The sequence below is a fragment of the Tenrec ecaudatus genome, chromosome 5, assembly GCF_050624435.1.
Source record: "Tenrec ecaudatus isolate mTenEca1 chromosome 5, mTenEca1.hap1, whole genome shotgun sequence".
Taxonomy (NCBI): Eukaryota; Metazoa; Chordata; class Mammalia; order Afrosoricida; family Tenrecidae; genus Tenrec; species Tenrec ecaudatus.
The window spans coordinates 25243249-25257075 of NC_134534.1; positions in this window are offsets into that span (position 1 = coordinate 25243249).

The window sequence follows — 13827 nt, forward strand, 5'->3', positions numbered from 1 at the left end:
CCTTTTTTCCTACATCTGCAGTGGGAGTGAAGGCATGCTTATATTTTTCATGCTTCCTATCATTTAAGAATTATGAAACTGGAAGTTTTCCCATAAATCATTGAAGCGTCATGAGTGTCTGGTCCCCACATTGTATAAAAATGATGCAGATCACCAGTCTCTCTGCACCCAGTTATGAACATTGTCAAACAAATGCACCAGAGTGTGATTCTACAGTTGCTTCTATTTGTTTGCTTCTGTGGTTAGTAAAAAATCATTCCTGACTTACAGTATCAATGGTATATATGTTTATATTTATATACAGATAGTGAAAGAACTATGAACTTTGAAGTCCAAATTTCCTTAGACTTGTGTGTATGATCTTTTTACTGAAACATTGTTAATAGTAAATATGTGTCCATTTTAACTGATGTGAATTGGGACATGTTTCTCTTATTGGTATTTATGTAGTAGGTCTTTCGGCTCATTTGGCATGTGATTATATTAAGTTCAGGGTAATATAATGTGAATTTCTTCTTCTTCTTCTTCTTCTTCTTCTTCTTCTTCTTCTTCTTCTTCTTCTTCTTCTTCTTCTTCTTCTTCTTCTTCTTCTTCTTCTTCTTCTTCATGGCAAATAATTACTTAAAATGTGATGCCCCAGATACCCTTGCAAAGAATAAATAGAATCAATTATAAATGAGCATCTCACTAATTAATCATCAATTTTTATCCAAACTAATCAAATTTTTGTGACAGAAATCCCTAATTTTGTACAAGTCAGTAGTTCACTATTAATATCTATGCCTGTGTATCTTTGTCTGTTTGAGTTCACCAAGCTCTGCCTTGCAGATTACTGCTGGCCAATCAAAATGCTGAGCCCACTAGAGAGGGAAAGAAACAAGGTATGGCACACAACGGATCCTTTAGTGTTTCCTCTGATTTTGTCTGCAGACACTGTGGTATTGGTCCTGATTCATGGTGACCCTACGCACAACTATGCACAACTGAATGAGAAACTGCCTGGTCATCACAATCACGGTAAAGCTTCCTATAGAGAAATTACTATTTTAGCTCCCTTCATCTAAGTATTAGCTACCATGTTTAGAGTCAATGTGTCAGAGCAGAAGGTAAAATGATATTTTTTGAGAAAATAATCGTTTTCTTTAATTAGAACTCTTAATTAAAGAAAAAACTTAATTCCTTGTTTACTGAACTCTAATTTTGTTGGGATTTTGGAGTTTGTTTTTCGGTTCATTGATTGGTTGGATTTTTTTGGTTTACCATGTCTTTGTCAACACCACTACACCACCAGGTTAGTGCTAATATTGACAGTTTGGAGATATTTATGCCTATATAAATTCAATCTAACGTAATAGTCTTGAGTCATGGAAGAACTATTTCCCCAATATATCAACTGGAACATTAACACATATGAATGGGAACCTTGTTGCATTTTATCAAAAATATTTCCTTTCTTATGAATGAGCCATATGTTTCCCCCATGCCCCTTATATAACTTTAGCTTCTAGAATATATGGATTTCCTTTTCAAAACTGATCGCATTTTCTTGAAAGTCTTGAGGATCAATGAGTTCGGTCATGGTTATTTAAATCCTGATGTGATGATAGCACAGGAAGAGTAGACCTCACGTCCTCCACCTGGTCATAACCACATTGCAGGGCTCAATTAAATCCCCGCCAGCACGCAACAGAAATGAAAAATGCACGTATATTCTCCATTCTCTTATGCCCCACAGTGGTGAAACTCTGAATTTAATCTCACTTCTGTGCGATATGTACTTCTCTTGAGATGGTTCCATGGTAACTGACAGTCACATTCAGTGGGCTATGCCTTTCCTTTTCTGTCGTTGCTAAAGGACTTTGGAGAACAATGAACCAAGAAGGTTTCTTTATCCACAGAATTTCAGTCTAATTTGTAGCAGAACTGTCCATGGACTTGAATTATGGGCTCTAAAATGGGGGAGCAATCCCTCTGTTTTGTTATTGAAAAAAATCCCTTCCTTAAGCCTGTCATATCTTCCCTCTCCTCCTTTTCCACCTTGCATTTTTATAGCCATTCTTTGTGTTATGGCAAAATATTAATTTTGAACATTTTAATGAACATATTAATATTAAAATGAAAAATATTTACTCATTAATTAACTCATTCAACTAGTGTTTATGAGGCTAATGAAAAAGACAGACCTGATCATTGCTCTCATGGAAACTATATATAACGAAAGAGAGAGCACAAAACAATTTCGGCAACAAACAAAAAAACATTATAAATATATAATTTGTGATCCACTGTCCAATCTTTCCCTACCCCTGTTAAATTCCTGGTGACCACTGAGCTGTTTACCATCTTTGTAACTTTGCTGTTTTTTCCCCAGAATGTCATATAATATAAGCCATACATTATATAGCTATTGAAAATGAATAATATACATTTAATATACTTCTTTGAAAAGTTGACCTAATATAACATTTATTTTATTCCAAAATATTTATCAAATATTACATAAGATTATATTTGTTTTTATTGTAAGACAATATTCCATTGTAGGATGTACACCAATTTATGTATTTTCCTACTGAGGAATAAGGAACCCCAGTGGCTTAGTGGTTTGTGAATTGGGCAGTTCAAGGGCAGCTACTCTGAGACGGAAAGATGAAAGTTTCTGCTCCGGTAAAGATTTATAGCATCAGAAACCGAGTTAGAATTGACTTGATGGCAATGTATTTTGAGTTTTATTGAAGAATATCTGGTTTTTCCCCAGTTTTGGGTATTACTAAGAGTTACGATCAATATTCATGTACAGGTTTTTTTGTGGATGCACATTTTCAAAGTAGGTGGATTAAAAATCCTCATTAATGTTACTGGTGCATTGTAGGGTGAGCATGTTTAGTTTTGCAAGACCCTGCCTTACTGCCTGCCAAATGAAGATGACTTTGCATTTCAGACAGCAATGTGTAATAATTCTTAGTAACAACTGGGATATTTATCAACAATTAGTCATTCTGATTGTTGTGTGGTAGAAAACCATTGTTGTAATTTATATTTTCCTAATGACAAATGATGTTGAGCATCTTTTCAAACAAATTCTGTTTTGTCCACTTGTTTCCTGAGCTTTGTGTGTGTGTGTGTTCAGGGTTAAGAATTTTTGTCATGACCTGGGTACAGGTAAAATGTGATATATATTTGCAAATATTTTTTCCAATTGTCTTGCTTTCATAGAAGTGTCTTTTGCACAATACAAGATTTAGTTTTAATGAAATACAGATTCTGCATTTTTTAATAATTACCAAACTATAAAGTCACTCCTTACTTCTTCCCCTTCCAACATCCCTTTGCTCTAAGATCTCACTAATTGACCTGCTTTAGATTTCTTTGTTGACTTCCATTGAACAAACTGATATGGTATATAGTCTTTGGAGAGTGACTTATTCCACTTAACATACTTTTTCAAGCTCCATTCATTTGTAGCATGCATTAACACTTCATTTTTTTAATGTTCACATAATATCCCATTGTATGGACAAAGAACAGTGTTTCTTCATTCATCTATTAACTGACAATCGGCATTTTTGCTACTGTTTGGCTATCCAAAATCCCATGCTTCTGTCAAAATCTATGCACAGATTTGTGCATATAGCAATATATATACATAATCTTGGATAGGTTCCTAGAAGTTAGATTGCTAGGCCACATTGTAAATTTTATTTTTAAATATTTAAGGAGCTGTCAGATTGATTTCCAATGTGGCTTAATAAATTTCCTGTAACCAAGCAGTCTATGGGGTTTCTGACTTTACAGCATTCTTGTTATTATCTACTTGATTCTAAATGTTCTAGGGTATATGCAGAGGTAAATCATTAGGGTTTTGATTTGCATTTCCCTGAAAACTAATGAAACAGAGCATCTTTTTATGTACCTCATACATTTGTACATTTTCTTTTCTTTTTTTGGATCATTTTATTGGGGGTTCTTACAACTCTTGTTATAAACTATACATCAATTGTGTCCAACATATTCGTACATATATTCCATCATTCTTTTGTAGACATTTGCTTTCCAGTGAGCCCTTGGGATCAGCTTCTCTTCCCCACCCCACCCCGCCAACTCTCATGGCCCCCTGATAGATTGTAGATTGTTAATTATTTTCAAATATCACACCAACTGCTGTCTCTCTTCTCTGGTTTCTGTTGTTCCTCCCCCTGGCCCCCAGGGTGTGTGGTTTTGTGTTATTCAGTGTGATTAGTGCCCCCTCCCTCCCTCCTTCCCTCTACTCTTTTGGTATCTCTATTCCCATTCCTGATCCTGGGTTCCATGTGTTGTGAACTTTATCTCTTGTCTATACTTATGTACATGGTCCCATCTAGTCTAGACTTGAGGCGGCACTGGGGTTGTGATAACGGGGAGTTGGGGTGGGGGAGTGCTGAGGAGGCCTCCAGGGATCAGAGGTATATTATGTGACCCATTAGTGCTCCACTGCACCCTGACTGACTCTCCCCTCCTGTGCGATCCCTCTGTGGGGGATGTTCCATTGTCCATAGATGGGCTTTGTGTCTCTGCTCCAACCCCCCTCCATTCTCACCAATGCATTTTTTTTTGTTTGTTTGTTTACTGCTTGTTGTGAGTCTTCTGATGCCCATTGCTCATGCTCGATGACACCTTTTGATCACACTAGCTGATGTGCTTCTATCATGTAGGCTTGTTGCTTCACTGTTGTATGGCTGTTTCTTTAAAGACTTTCTTCCCTGCCCTTTATCTATTTTATTAGAATTATTTTTTAAAATTTTGTTAGTGAGTAGTATGTTTTTATATTCTAAATGCAAATCCATTATCAGATTTATGAGTTACAAATGGGTTTCCTATAGTCTCGCTGATGTTTTCTCCTTCATTGTGGTGTCCTTTGAGTCAAAAATATATTTGTTTTTGATGAAATTCAATTTATTTATTTTTTCATCTGTTGCATGTTATTAGTGTCATGACTAAGAATTTTTGTCAAATCCATTTTTGTGTGTGTGCTTTCTGGCAATTTTAGGAAAGTGTATTCATTTTTGAAAGAGAAGTTTGCTATATTTATGAGCCTTGGTTGAAGTATTTGTTGTTCCTGCTTCCTTTGAGGACTGTGAATTTTATCATACTACTGCCTCCCTCTGGTCTCCATTGTTTCAGCTGAAAAAGAAACTGATGATGTGACTGTAGTTCCTTTGTAAGTGGCCTGCCGTTTTTCTTTGGCCACTGTCAATGTGTTCTCTTTAACGTTCAATGTCACCATTTTTGCTATGATGTGTCTCTATAAATTCTACTTGGAGTTTACTGAGCTTTCCTTCTTTACAGGATATTGTTATCAATAAATTTGAGAAATGTTCAGATATAAATTATTTAGATACTTTTTTATTCCCCACCCCCTCTACTCTGCCTGTTATACCCATTATATGTGTTTGTATGTGTGTATGTTTAAAGATGACTGTGGTAAGCAAGGTTGTTTAGAGAAAAAAATTCAATGGCACTCATCTGTGTATAAAAAAGAGCTTTATATCAAGAAGTAATTATATATCAAGAAGGGATTGAAGTCCAGGCCAACTCAAGTCCATCAGGCCTACGCTAGCCCAACAAGTCTGTCTTCAGACCCATGCAGTTTCAGACCAGTGATGCAGAAAGGTGAACTGCGATTTAGGGACACCACAGACCAGTGGGTGCAGAGTCACGTGGGTCCAAGGTAGGTGAGAATGTGACAAGGTGCTGCTAGATTTCACAGTGGGGCAGACCACCTGGTGTTACCCCTGGAGGGGACAGAGTTGCAGCAGGCAGGACAGCAAAGGGGTAGAGGGCGACAGATCATTTCTGCCTGTCTTGATCTTACACAAAAGGCTTAGGAAATCAAGGAGGGTCATCAGGCTGTACCTTCATTGACAGTTTGAACTCCATCCCTACTCAGGAGTGTCTAATTGGCATCATCTCTAACCATCACTGTACATTCTATTCCATTTTCATAGTGTTTTTTTCTTTGCATAAACACTGGGCGGGAACTTCAAATTCACTGTTTATTTTAGCTTATTAAACTCGTAAGATCTTCTAGTGTTTTTTTTCTTTTCTTTTTTTTTTACATTTTATTAGGGACTCATACAACTCTTATCACAATCCAAACATATACATACATCAATTGTACAAAGCACATCTGCACATTCTTTGCCCTAATCACTCTCAAAGCATTTGCTCTCCACTTAAGCCCTCTGCATCAGGTCCTCCTTCTAGTGTTTTTAAAACAAGCCATATTCCTATTTTGCCAAAAGAAAATCGGCCGTCCTAACTCTAACCTTACTATTGCTGGCAATTATCCTAATGGCCCCACCTTACATTTTGTCGTTGATCTTAGGCTCGTGTTTTCACTTCAGAGCTCTGAAATAATGCTTGAGGGGCATCCCAACAAATTTGCACTCTCTTTCAGGTGATGTGCCTGCTATTTACCGGATAATTGAATTCACAAAAGACTCATAGGAAAAAGGAAGGCAATGCAGACCGAGCTCTGTCTGGGGTCTGTGTCTGCTCCCACGGAGCCTCCTGGCATCGCCTATTGCCAGGCTCACAATGTCAGCCGTGAATTGGCACATAGGTGTCTCTAAGGTCAGCAATTTTCAGCAGGATGACCTTCCCGGAACGATTCACTGACAGATCATTTGAGTTCAATGAGTTCAGAGCCAAAATATCAGGATGGGTATAGGCTGAAGGGCGAGAGAGAGGCAGGCTATAACATTCGCATTAATTTAGGTAGTTCGGTTATTTCTTTTCTTCTTTGCTGGTTGACTTTTTGTCCTCTGTAATCCAAGCCAGTAACCTTTTTACTGTCTTCGGGCTTCTCTTCTTGGAGAAGCTTGTCCAGAACTTTCCTTGGGTTTGCAATGTGTCTGAGGTGCTGAGCTCTGTGCACTCGATCAGCTTCCCATTGGACCTCTAAGGCAGGGCCTGCGACTTTTCCTGAAGGACTCTGGTGGTGGCTATGGAACAGCTGCAGTTTTCTCTTCTTCCTTTTCTCTGGAAGATTTCAGGATGTTACTCATATTTTCTGCAAGTTAGAAATGAAAGAATAAGCCAAGGGGTTAAATAGGAAGCAGAGAGTTTCACTATTGTTTTCTTTTATTGGCATAGTAGGAGCGTATTGAGCTGTTAGCAAAAAGATCAGCAGTTTGAAATAAATGGTTTCTCCAGTGAAGAAAGAGGAGGCTTTCTACTCTGATAAAAGCTCCTGTCTCAGAACCACAGGGACAGATCTGCGCTGCCCTATAGAGTCACCAAGGACTAAGGTGCCCCAGATCCAAGCCAGAATATGTTCATTCACTTCATATGGATGGGAACATGGGTTGTTGACCAAGGAAAACTGAAGAAGAATCAATGTATTTCCATCATAATGCTTGCAAGCACATTGAAAGCGCCACGGACTGCCAAGATCAAACACATCTACCTTGAAAGAAGTCCAAGCAGGATGTGCTGCTTTGGACATGTTTCAGGACAGCCCAGTGCCTAGAGAAGAACATAGTGTTTGGTAAAATAGAGGGGCACCGAAAAAGAGAAAGGTCTTCGGCGAGATGGACTGACATGGTGGCTGCGCCAATGGGCCCTAACATAACAACCCATGTGAGGCTGAAACGGGGCGCCATAGTGTTCCGATTCTGTGATCCACAGGCTGGATCTCGATCAGAACCGACTTGACACCACCTGACATGACCACCATCACCGGTCAAGGACAACCTAGATAAGAATTTGGCATCATATTCAGGAGGTTGTTGGTTTGTTCTTTTCCACCCCACTCTCTATACAATTCAAAGGAAGTATCTTTATGTGAAAGTATATAATATAATCCATAAGACAAGGAAAAAAATGAAATGTCTGTTTTAAGGGGATCTTAGTTTTAATTCACATGTGAAAGATCTAAATATCAATATTACTCACTTTACTTGTAACTTAATAGACTTAAAATTTTTAAATGGGCTCTTTGAATTATTGTATCTTCAACTCCTAAATCTCTGTTTGTTTCCCTTTCTAATATATCTATGTATTTATATTCTCCAATAGATAAAACACTGTCATCACACGCAAATTATTTAATTAACTTGATTTTTCTACTTTTTAGAAATATTGATAATGATTACTTTGAAGTATTTTTAAAAATACAACATACAGGTTCTCACAAGAAATACTAATACCTGTAACCCCCACCCCAGGGTATGAGTCATATTTCCTGGTTCTTTGAGTGCCTGAGGGCGCGCGCACACACACACACACACACACACACACACACACACACACAGGGAATATCAAAATGTTTATGGAGAAATGGAATTGAAAGCTAACAAAATATCTCCGTGAACTTGTGAGTACATGTATATGTGAAACACTGTTGTTCCTGCACAATCGCTTCTGTATTCCATCTCGGGCAGCTTAGAGAACATATTGTAGCAAATATTGTTAGTGCTCTTTTCCAAGCGCTGTATTGTCCTTCTTTCTTTCTTTTTTTAGTGATTTACTAAATTATTGTTTTAATAAAGTGTCTGCACCCAAATCCCAACATAAACTCACACACAGTGAGAAGTCTCAGATATTTATCACAGGAAAATTATTTTTAAATATTCCATAGCCACACTAGCATGACAGTCATGCAATTTGGTTCTTATCCTCTCTTCCCCTAATCATACTCAACTATTATATCCATCCCTTGATAGCCTGCTATTCTATAATTACTGGTTTTCCTTATGCTAGGCAATGCTGTAAAAATAAATGTAATGGTATAGTAGCTCTTTTCAGTGATTTCTGAGAACAACATCTGCTAGTTGCTCTAATTTCAGGAAAGTTTTCCAAATAGTTTTAATTTACATTTCTCTCCTGAAAATCAGAAACCAGTTGACCACAGTCTATGCTGTGTCTTTATTAGGTACGTAAAGAGGACTAATTTCTTAAATTGTCCCCATCAGAATCTGGTGGTTTCCAGGAGAAAATCATGAGAAAGAATGATGATATTCTCTAAAGTTAAAGAAGTTTCTTAATCTAATGATACACTCACTTTCAAGCGGTTTAGAAAAATTACCCTCTAGTGTTCCTACCAAGTTATAGAACTATAGTTTTACAGTTTCTAGAAGTCTCTATGCAGGTAAACTAATCCTATCTGAGACTTACTGTATGACTTTGACTCTCAAAACTTTGGACTACAGGTTTGCAATGTGATCTTAGTTATCTGCTCAGTCCAAGTGAAATAACTGACTTCCACTCCACCCTGCTTTTGCTTTGTCTAAGAATAGGGTTGATGATTTCCAAGTACTTTACATGTTGCAAATGAAGGCTGACTAAATGCTTTAATTTAATGATATTGTGAAAAAACATAGACAGGGTCATAAAATGAACTTCTCTGACTCTAGACATTGTAAATACTCAATACAAGAGCCCAGGAATGCCATAAGACCTAACTTTATATGTTATTCAGTAGTAAGCACTACCTTATACTTTGTTTTGTTTTTTTCATAAATGGTGTGACTGTTAACCATTTCAGGTTTTAAAATTCAGAATCAAATATGCATATTTGCCTATGTCTCTTCTGCCCTCCACTGCTAGTTTTTCATGTGATTACTTGCATTTTGTTATGACACTGTGATCTATACCTCTGTTATTTCAAATTTTATTAAGTTGACTGATAATGAACAGGTTTCACCAGTGTTTCTGAAGAAGACAGAGTAAGAAGGAGGGCTTGGAAATATCCTTTTAAAGTAATTAATGGATTATAAGTAGCAATAGAACATTCTTTGACATAGTATTGGAAGACCAGCCCCTCGGGTTATCACTTACACTAAGATTAACCAAGAGCCGTCTGCTTAGTCAGCAGTAATAATCTGGATGGAGCAGAGCAGGAACCTTCATTTGCTGATAAAGTGTAAGTCCACGTGCAAAGGAACAGCTGCAAATATGCATTTAATATTGAATGAAAATTAGAAAAATGACCTTCTTGTAAATTTAAGTGTAAAATGTGTCATAAGCCTTAACATCTCTATGTCTACATTTTATTTATGTTCAATATGATAAAACAGCTCTGGAGATTGTGTTATGCAATTTTGTAAGTAGCAACTTTCTCATTTCAAATACCCATTTACAACAACCTAAATGAGAACTATTTAAGAGAACTTCATTGAAATATACAAGAATCAAATACCACAACATGGCTCGAGAGGGTGGAAACTCAATATTATCAGTAAGAACAAGCCCAAGAGCTTGCTATGGAAGAGAACATAAATTGTTGAGAGGAAAGTCTTCAAGTTAAAAATGTGGAAAGTTGAAACAGTAGATTTGAGTTAAAGTAAGATCTTAAATCTACTCCTCTAATTTAGAGTTAATTACAAGAATAGAGTTGACATATTCAACAATAACGCTCAAAGACTAGATGAGTTATAGGATGATATCAGAGGCAGCTGACATGAAGAAAGCGAAAGGTCATTAAAAAGCAAAAGGAAAGATGGATAGTCATGAAACGGTGTCAGAAGTGATTCTGCAATCTGCTGTCAAACATCGAGTAGCTAAATAAATGGAGGAAACCATGTCGTGAAGGAGCTGACAGGGCTTCAAAGAAAAGCTGAAAAACCAAGTAAATCATGCGAGGGATGCAAAAAGTTCACAGAAAAATATCCTTGTTTCCATTTTCCCATAACCGTGAAGCTCTTTGCATTCTAATGAAATGGGCAAAGACCAAGAGTTAGAAAACCAAAAGGGATAAGCAAGCTCAGCTTTTCTTGAGCTGAAAACAAGCAAACAAACAAAAACAACTGAACAATCCATGTCTGAAGTTGAAAGATGGAAGGATTCCGTAGGCAAAATATTGGAAGACAAGGAACATCAAAATAGGATGAAAGGAGTACCTGGAGTCATTGTTCCACCAGGAATTGGTCCATGTTCCGCCGTTTCAGGAGTTGGCATACCAATCACGTTTGGTACTAAAGAAAGAAGTCCAAACTGCACCAAGGCATTGGTGAAGAAGCAAGTTCAGGAATTGAGGGGATATCAGTTGAAATGTTTCAACAAATGGATGCAACACTGGAGGACCTACCTCCTCTATGTCAAGCCTTTTGGAAGACAGCTAACTGACCAACCAACTGGAAGAGGTTCATACTCATGCCCATTCCAAAGAAAGGTGATCCAACAGAAAGTGGAAATTATCCCCAAAATCATTAAGATCACATGCAAATAATTTTTACTGAAGATTATTCAAGAATACATTGATTGGGAGCTGCCAGAAATTCAAGGTGAATTCTGGCAAGGACATGGAACCAGATATAGTGTCAGCCATGTTAGATCAACATAGGTTGAAAGTGAAAAATACAAGAAAAGTGTTCAGCTGTGTTTTGTTGACTATGCAAAGGGTGTGAGTCATAAGGTTTTATGAATAGTAATCCAAAGAATGGGAATCACAGAACATTTCATTGTGTCCATGCAGAACCTGCATGTACACCCAAAGCATAGACATTTGAATAAAGGGCCATTGTGTGGCTTAAAGCAGGAGAGGTGTGTGGCAGGGTGCTTCTTTCAGCACTATGAAATCTATATGCTTTGGGTACTAAAATTATCTGATGATCAAATGATCTCACATGTTGGACTAAATGATAGAGAATAGAGCACCAGGGTGAGAGGAAGCTTTATTCGCACCCTGTGATTGTGAGATGGGTGCCCCAGGTTTACTTCGAAGAGTAATTGAAGCAATGACTGATAAAGACAAAAGACGCCAAATCATTAAATAAGGAGAAATTCTCACAACTGCACCAAGAGCAACATCCTTATCAACAGAGATGAGACTAAAGTTGTCAAGAATTTACTTTTATTAGATATGCAATAAGTACACATGGACGCAGTAGTCAAAATCAAAGGACAAATTATATTGTGAAAACCTGCTGCAAAAGTCATCTTTAAGATCTTATATATATTCATTTGAAGAGAAAGAAGTGGCTAAACCAAGCTTTAATCATTTCATATGCATGCCATAGCTAGAGCAAGAAAAAGCAAAGTATAATGAATGTCTGAATTATGGTAAACACTCACTCAAATAAACTGGCTTCTACCCAACAAGACAAAGTAGAACTGCCCCTGCGGGTTTCCAAGACTGTAAATCTTTACATGAATAGAAAACTTCATCTAGTAGTTTTGAAGTGCTGGCCTTGCAATTAGCAGCCCAATGCATAAGTTATTCTGCCACCCGTGCTCTTAATTATGATCTTGGCAACAAATCTTAAGTCTGCACATGCAGAGACTTTGTTTCATATAATTTAGATATGTTATCAGCAGACACTAGTTCATGGCAAAAACATCACACTCGATAAAGATGAGGGCTAGTGAAAAAGTAAAAACAAACAAACCTTCTAAGCAAAGGACTGACACCGTGGCTGCAATAATGGGCAAAAAAACCATAGCAATGATTGTGAGAAGAATGTGGGACCAGTCATAGTTCATTCATATTGCTATGGTTTGGAATATGCTGGATGGCACCAATACCAATAGTTCTCTTTCCTTCTTTGACTAGGGACAGTTCCCTCTCCTGCACCTTTCCTTTATTACCACACGCACCACTTGCCACAAAATTAATAAAACTCAATAGAATGCCAAATTGGCAGTGGTTGTGAATATCCGCCAAGGTTATTTATTCTTCTTTTTAAATTAATTTGTGTAAAAATTTAATGTATCCTTAAATTTCTGCCATCTGCAATGCAATATTTTCCATTTTTTAAATTAGGATGTGAATATTCTCATTTTATTTTGTTAAAGTACAGGCTCACTTCCAGCCCAGCAAAAATAATATATAACCCAGGCTCTAGTACTTCAGCTCACTTCAGTGAAGTCAGAAACTACCTGATAAAGGAGTTTGACAGACTAGCTACTAACTAACTGGTTAATATACTCGAAATACTTAAATCATGTCTTACTATATTGTGCACATAGATATCATTTTGGCTTTTAAGAAAACATTTTTGATCAAACTTTATTTAAGTATGATATATAGATATACACTTGTTCATGTGGGAGTAGCTAAAAATGCTATAAATCATAGAAACCTTTATTTTAAAATATCAAATAGGAATCTTTTATTTCTTTCCATAGCTGACATATAGATTTTTTTAATGCAGTTTATTGAAGAGGGTGATTCTATGTCTCTAACTTTTCCCTGGAGATTTCTCTACTCTTCTATGTAAACCTTATGTAAATATTAGTTTGGGAATCCTTGAGGGATTCCCATCAAATCTCCCCCCACCTTTCATACATGATTTGTTTAATGCACAAACACAAAACTATATGACAAACCAGAAAGCAGTTTGGCATTAAACTAGCAGGGACTTTTCCATATCTTTGTATCTGCCAACCCTCTAGTAGGGTACTAAGTGAAGAAGGCTCCTGCTAGATTCTAACCTCCACCTCCTCAGCCCCTCACTTCTAAATCCTCCTTCTAAAGCCAATATTTCAATAAAATCGGGAAGGGCTGCAGGACACCATAAAGAGGTGGTATGAACAGTATTGACACCATCTTTTAATCTTTGTGGTCCTGGGCTCACAAGACACTTCTAAACCCCCCACAAGTTATAGATGATTGGGTCCAAGTAAAGATATTTTGGTCTAAGCTGTTTAAGGCAAATACAGATGAGTGGGATGGTTCTAGGTCAGTGAGTAAGTATCAAAAATAGTTTGTCTTCTCAGAGGTCAAACACATTCAAGATAAGGAGCCACTAGGCTTATGTCAGGGGCAAAATCTTCAGATAGCAGCTGTTGGTGACTTCTTTCATCAGCTCCGAGGTACACTTAGGGAGCTCCCCTTACAAGAGTCCT